Here is a 7,478-nt window from a genome sequence, read left to right as displayed (position 1 = left end):
ACCACCAGGATTTCTGATTGCCCAAAGGCCGATTTCTCCCCGGAGAAGGTGAGCCTTGCATCCTCTAGCCTTTGTAGCACCTTCTCGCAGTCGTCTATGTGTGTTGCCACGAATCGCCGGCATCCGTCCGGCCCGAGTGTCTCGTCCTTCTCTTCCACCGGGCACCCTTTGATAGGGATGTCGTCTAGAAATGGCATGGTGATGTCTGGGATGCAATCCCTCAGTACCTTGTTCATTGCATTCACCATGTGGGCCACTGAGTTGGTCCCTCCTTGCGGCAGGGTACACATTCGCACTAGGCCGAGGGGGGTTCGCATCGTCGTAATGTCTCTGCTCTCCACGGCTAGCTAGAACTGGTCGTACCCCGAGTACAGATCACCGACCGAGTAAATCAACCTTCCGGCGAAGGCCTCCGCGAACTCGTCTATGGTCGGTCCGATTCCTGCGTTCCGAATGGTCACTCTGTTGACCGGCTGCAGGTCCTGAATGAAGCGCAATGTTCCATTTTTCTTTGGTATGGTAAACCATCGGTTCGAGTATGGCGCGCTCAACGGTTCGAGAATACCCATATCGACTTTCTGCCTCAGTAGCTCCATCAACTCCGGGATGTGAGCTGTCGGTACTGGAATCGGCTTGAGATTCCACGGCACATGCGGTACCGTGAATATCACCATCGGCTCCACGATCGTCGGGTCTACGCACCCGATCTCTTCCGGTGAGAATGCGAAGGCCTTTCCGTGCCTTCCGAGCATTCTCCGAAACCGGTCTTCCTCCGCCGGCAGTAGGAACCCGCCCCCACCGATCTTGAGCTCCCGGAGCGTCCCCTCGGTGAAGGTGTGTCCTATGCAGGCCGGATCTCGTAAACTGGGGTCCGACGCAACCCCTCTGATTCGGGACTCGCTGCCCTCCGGTAAGGGTGCCGCGACTGGCCTTACCTTCCGGTCCACAGTCTTGTACTTCGTGCTAACTCAGGCCGTCCGATCCGACCGGAGCCCCTGGCTGAAGTTCGCGATGACTTCGTACATCTCTTTGGACCATACCGGTATCGTCCGGTCTTCGTTAAGGTCTTCTCCGGCTACCTTCCTCAGCATCCCCAAGGTGTCGTCGAAGGAGACCGCCTCCACGGCCCCGCTAATTTCCTCGTCCGGGCCGAGAACTCCGCACGCTCGAAGTCGCTCCTCCGCCCTTGCCCTTTCTCGGCCAACGATGCCGACTATCATACACCCTCCGTTGTTGGAGAAGCAGAATTTTCTACCTATCTTACAAGGTTTCTTCGGTTTCGGTTCTATCGTACAGCTGTGGGGTCTTTCCCGAGTGTCCGGACTGTCTCAGCCCCACGCCTTGGCAGCCCTCTCTAAAAATCCTCCCGGTTCTCGCCACCGAGGGATTCGCGGTTTCGCTCGTGGTTCGGTCGCACCGTCAGAAATTGGACCGAATGGCGCCCGTCCTGGCTTTTGACCCTCGCATAGGCCGAACCGTTGTCTAGCACCTTGGTCTCCATCCGCGCCGCCGTGATGTATGGTTCCCCTAATATGACCGGGTGCGAGGACGTCTCCTGTACGAAGAAGTGCTGGTCAATCTCGACGTCGCCAATCTTGACTCGCACGTTTGGGCAGGCCCCGTGCAGTTCCTCGGTGGCGCGCGTCACCGCCCGTATCTTCCACCCGTGCTTGGTGTTGATCGGCCACTTTCCCTTTTTATAGAAGTCCATGGACATCAGGTTTATTTCTGAACCGTGGTCCACCAATTCCACAACCGGTTCCTGAACATCTCCGATCTTTACCGGGGTCTCCGTGGTCGCTCGGGCCCAGTGCGGCCTTGAATAGTGGCTCTCCGCCCACTCATCTTCCAGCGCCATGTCGTGGATGTGCGTCGTCCGCACTTCCACCGGTCTTTCCGGTTCCGTCTCCATCGACAGCCTCTTCTGTTTCACCAGATCCACAATGGAGTCGTGGAACTCCTTCTTGGCGATTCCTAGCACCTCCCGCAATGACAACTCCACTTTGCTGTCGAGGATCCGTTCTTCTAGGAATTTTCGTAGGTCCGTAGTCCTTTCTATTTCCGTCCCCAGTCAGTATCCGCCCTTCATGGGGTTATCTTGCGAGCTGGACCCACCGGCATCGTTCCGTCGTTGCCCGAATCGGGTCTCGTACCGTTGTGAGGGCCCGGCCGCTCCGGATTTTCCCACTCGTTTGTCTTCTACCAGAGCCTCGTAGTTCCGGCAGGCGGCTTCTACGAAGCCCGTCTTCTCCTCGACCGGATCGCTCCACCCGGTTATTTCCCGGACCCGTCTCTCAGCGCGGTCCGTTTCATCTTTCCTTAGTCGTGCGCCGGCAAGACCTTCCAGCATTGCCGACCAGAATCCGTCTTTGCCCTCCTTCCGGGCCTCGCTGCCCCCGACCCGAATGCCGGCTGACGCCGAGTAGTGGATGGCCTCCACGTTGTCGTGAAGATTTTCGGCAATAGTGTGAAAATCCCATAAAACGTACAAAATCGAGTATGAATCACGTAATACAATAATTGTGAAGATAACATTTTTAATATCTAAGTACAAAATGATGGAGGTTTCGAATGCACTCTATGTGTGGAGCATAGAGAGTTCAAGGTAACTTGAACTTAGAGTGGAGGTGGCTAGCTACTCGAAAAGGGTTTTGGCCAACCAAAACCGGACCGGCGATGGAGCCGGTGATCCGACGACATCCGACCACAATCCGGCGGCGGCATGCGGCACCGGTATCCGGCGTCGGCATCCAGCGTCGGCACCGGTATCCGGCGTTGGTATCCGGCGACGGCACCGGTATCCGGCGAACCGGCGACTAGATAAAATAAAAATATAAAAATATATTCATATTTACATATACAAGAAGGAGGACAAGTATGGATTCGAACCTTGCACCTCCAAGTTAGGAGTCAAATGGCTTACCATCAAGCCATGGTATTTAGTTGAAATTATATTTCTATCATTGTACTTTTACATGTAAATTCTCATCCATGAGTGCTAAAATGAGTGACATGGTTAGCATGCACCACATGTAATACTTAAGCGCCAAATGGCAAACATGCAATTTATGCATGTCTTGTACCCTCACATGCATCATATGCATGAGAGCATCTATAAAAGAGGGAAGGGGGAGGAGAAAAACACGGTTTTTTTTATGAAAATTAAGAGGAAGAAATTCGTTTTGAAATCAATCGTGTAATCTCATCTTCTCTCTTTCCCAATCTATCTTAAGTACTTTCTCGCCAAAGCTTGTATCCACTCTAAATCCTTCTGGTCCAGAACCCCGACGGTTCCGCCTCACGATCCGCGCGTAGTGACGGATCTTCACGACATAATAAAGTGGTGAACCCGACGTGAACGAGGCGGTAGGAAGGATCAAGTCGAGATTAATACTTGGAGATGGCGTCCTCAGCAACCAAGCAGGAGAGCTCGAAAGGATGATGCTAATCGTCGAGCAAATGATGAGATCTCGAGACAACTCGATCGTGTCGTAGAGCTCGAGGGCCAATTCGATGGAAGGAACGTTACGAAGTTCCTTGATGCATATAAGAGGGAGATGAATCAAAGGGACGTGTCCGAGGCACGTCAAATCGCAAGCTTCAAGAGAGTTGTCGCCAACAACATCCAAAGACGCGTCATCGAGCTTCAAGAAGGAAAGACAACATGGTTCGAGTTCGAGAAAACGATACTAGCGGAGTTCGTGACTGAAGACTCAACGAGGATGACTCGACATGCCCTGATGAAGTGGATAGAGAAGAAGAATAAGAAGATGAGTGTCTCGAGGGTGTACGACGAATTCGAGGGTGTTTAGTCGTCTCCCCAATACGGACCAAGTGTTGCTTGAAGAGGACAAGACTTTGTACTTCTTGAAGGCCGTGGACATAAAGGATAGACGGGAGTTGGGGACTCTTCTCGAAGATGATACCCAAGCAAATGGGCTCGTAGCGGACTGGATCGCGGTGAAGCGGGCATGCAATAGGCTCGACAAGCGTCGCCAATGGGTTGATGACACCGACTTGACGGGACCGACTACCACGGAGAAAGCAAGACCGCCGAAAGTAGCTGAGCCGCTGAGACAAAGTAACGTGGAAGAAAAGAAGATTGATGACGACATCATTGAAGAGCTAGCGAAGAAGTTCGAGAAGGTCACTCTAGCCAACATGAATCGTCGGGGCCCTAAAGGAAAAGAACCCTTTAGATGCGTGTGGTGCGATAGCATGGACCACATGAGAAGGGATTGTGCGAGCCTTCGAGAGGCGATTCGACAAAATATCGTATACATAGAGGACAATATGATCTGCTCAAGCGAGACTAGAAGACCCCTACGGGTGAATTTCGGAAGAGGAGGAATGAAGAAATCTATGGAGGATGCCGATGCGACTCATGTGGATGCGATGCACTATGCTGCGTCGGCCGGAATAAGAGTCGGGAAAGACAAGACTGAAGCTGCTAGAGCGGGAGCAAAGTTTTGGACTTCCGTTCTCGAATATGAGAAGAAGGGAAAAGTCACATCGAACGAGGTAGAGCTTGCGGACCAAAACGTGCAAAGCATAACCGGGTGGTCGGATCCGGTGGACGACAACACCATACTCGTAGAGGTGATGTGCGACAACCACGAGGTGTTCGTCGAAGAAAAGAGAAAGAGAATAGAAGAGCAAGGCCCATCAAAAAGACATGAAACAAGGAACGCGAAAAAGAAGGACGATGCAGAGACGAGTCGACCTTTACAAACGGAGGAACGAGAATCAAGCTGAAAAGGGGAGCCGAGCATACGAGTTGAAGAAACGGTTCGGCCCGTGAAGGTTGGTGTCGAAGACCCCGCTCAGAGGACAAGGACCATACCTACCTATAAGCTAAGGTCGGACATAGAGCAGACGACGGATCTAAAGAAGATTCTCGAAGAACGAGTTCTTGATAGCCACGTAACTTTGTCCTTGAGGGAATTGCTTGGCATTACGAAGAAGGAGTTCCATGACACGATCGTGGACCTTGTAAAGAGAAAGAGACAACAATCGGACGAGGAAAAAGAGAAGCCGCAAAAAGCAAAAACGAATGCCATAACGATGGCAAGAGATGAAATCGATGAAGATATGGTGGACAGCCACTACACTCGACCTCATTGGGCACGAGCGACAACGGAGACGCCGGTGAAGATCGGGGAGAAGAAAGAGACCGTCATAGCCTTGATCGACCACGGCTCGGAGATCAACCTCATGTCAACCGACTTCTACAAAAAGGGAAGATGGCCAATCAATACAAACCACGGATGGAAGATTCGCGCGGCAACAAAGTCTACGGAGGACTTGTACGGAGCTTGTCCCAATGTCAAAGTCACGATTGGGGATGTGGAGATGGATCAACACTTCTTCGTACAAGAATCGGCGTCGCATCCTGTCATCCTAGGGCAACCTTATATCACATCATCTCGGATGGAGACCAAAGTGTTCGATAATGGAGCAGCCTTCGCACGAATAAAGAGTCTTGACAACCAAAGATCGGTCCAATTCCTAACGGTGCGAGCCAATCATGAAAGGAATCGAGATAGTCTCGGAGGCGAATCCTCGGATTTTTAGAGTGGACTATTGAAGCATGGGGCACAAATAGTCCGAGCAATCACAAGACCCCACAAGAAAGAAGAATGCGTGGATTGCAAGGAGAAGCAACATGTGTCACACCTAGTGGCGCATGTAAACTAGTACTACCCGACAAGAAGCACAAGCGCCGGATACAAGAATTCGAGAAGATGCTGAAAGAAGAGAACATAATAGAAGAAGGAGGGTTCGTGACTCATATTATGGAAGAAGCCTCATTTAACAACACCATCGGCGAAATCGAGGACGTCGTGGAATTGAGCTATCTTCACAACCAATGCGTGATTTCGGTTAACTCCGTCAACATGTATGCTATCATCGATGAATACCGTCGTGGCATCTCGATGAAGGAAGCTGACATCAACACGAAATATAAAACGGTGGATAAGAAGATCAAGCCAGTTGCGGTTCCGCTACCGGAAGATAGCTGGCAAAAGATGAAGGAAGTCGCTAACGATCCAAGCTTAAGAGATCCGAAGAAGATAGGTCATGACTTCACCAAAGAGACGAAGGGGAAGCTACGAGTTGGGAAGGAGGATTTCCTTCTCCCTGAAGAGGAGCGAATGTTTCGCGATATGCTTGAGAGACATGGGAAGGCTTTCGCATTCTTCACACGAGAAATCGGATGCGCCGACCCAAAGGTTATAGAGCCAATGGTGATCTTCACGGTGCCTCATGTGCCTTGGAATTTGAAACCGATACCGGTTCCGAGAGCACACCTTCCGAAGCTGATCGAGCTCTTAAAGGAGAAGGTGAGTATGGGAATTCTAGAACCGTCGAATGCTCCTTATTCCAATAGGTGGTTCACGGTGCCGAAGAAGAATGGATCATTGCGATTCATCCAAGATCTTCAACCTGTCAACAAGGTGACAATTCGAAATGCCGGAATCGGTCCGAGCGTGGACGAATTTGCCGAAGCGTTTGCGGGCCGGTCCATCTACTCCATTGGCGATCTCTACTCCGGATATGACCAATTCCAATTGGCGATCGACAGTCGGGACATTACAACCATGAGGACTCCGATCGGGCTTGTGCGGATGTGTACCTTACCCCAAGGCGCAACAAACTCGGTGGCTCATATGGTGAATGCCATGAATAAAGTCTTGAAGGATTGCATTCCGGACATCACGATGCCATTCTTGGATGATATTCCGATAAAAGGATGTTCAGATGAGGAGAAAGATGAATCGAAAGATAAGGAAGGTTGTAGAAAGTTCGTTGCGGATCATATGAAAGATTGCGAGAAGGTGCTTCAAAGGCTAGAAGATGCGAATTTGACATTTTCGGGAGAAAAATCCGCATTCGGGCAACCGGAGATCTTGGTGGTAGGTCACTTGTGTGGAGCATACGGCCGAAAGCCCTCGCCATCCAAAGTGAACGCAATCCAAGACATGAAAGAAGAATGCGAAAACCAAACGGAGGTTCGAAGGTTCCTTGGAGCGTGCGCGTTTTATCATATATGGATTCCTCACTACGCTCATGTCGCCGAACCGTTATATGGACTACTAAAGAAAAGAATAAAGTTCGAATGGCGAGACGAGCACACAGAGGCGATGCGAAGATTAAAGAAACTGCTTCTTGAAGCTCCGGCACTAAGGAAGGCCGACTATGCTGAAGGGAAACCAATTTAGGTGACCGTAGATACGAGCCCAACCGGAATCGGGTGGGTCATCAATCAAGAAGGTGAAGATAATGCGCGATATGCCGTCTGGTTCGGAGCAAAGGTTCTCAGCGAACGGCAACAAAGATATGCCCAAGTCAAGCGGGAACTTTGGGGTATTGTGTCGGCAGTGAAGACGGACAAAGATTACCTGATCGGGTCAGAAGTGATAATAGAGACAGATTGTCTCCCAATTCTTGGAATGGTCTCGGGATGTGCGACCCCA

Source organism: Azolla caroliniana, unplaced genomic scaffold (assembly GCF_043228905.1).
Source record: "Azolla caroliniana isolate FFs.n. ecotype wild unplaced genomic scaffold, voAzoCaro1.0.p SCAF_21, whole genome shotgun sequence".
In the NCBI taxonomy this organism is placed as follows: Eukaryota; Viridiplantae; Streptophyta; class Polypodiopsida; order Salviniales; family Salviniaceae; genus Azolla; species Azolla caroliniana.
The sequence above is the reverse complement of the archived record's forward strand: the minus strand, read 5'-3'. Positions refer to the sequence as shown.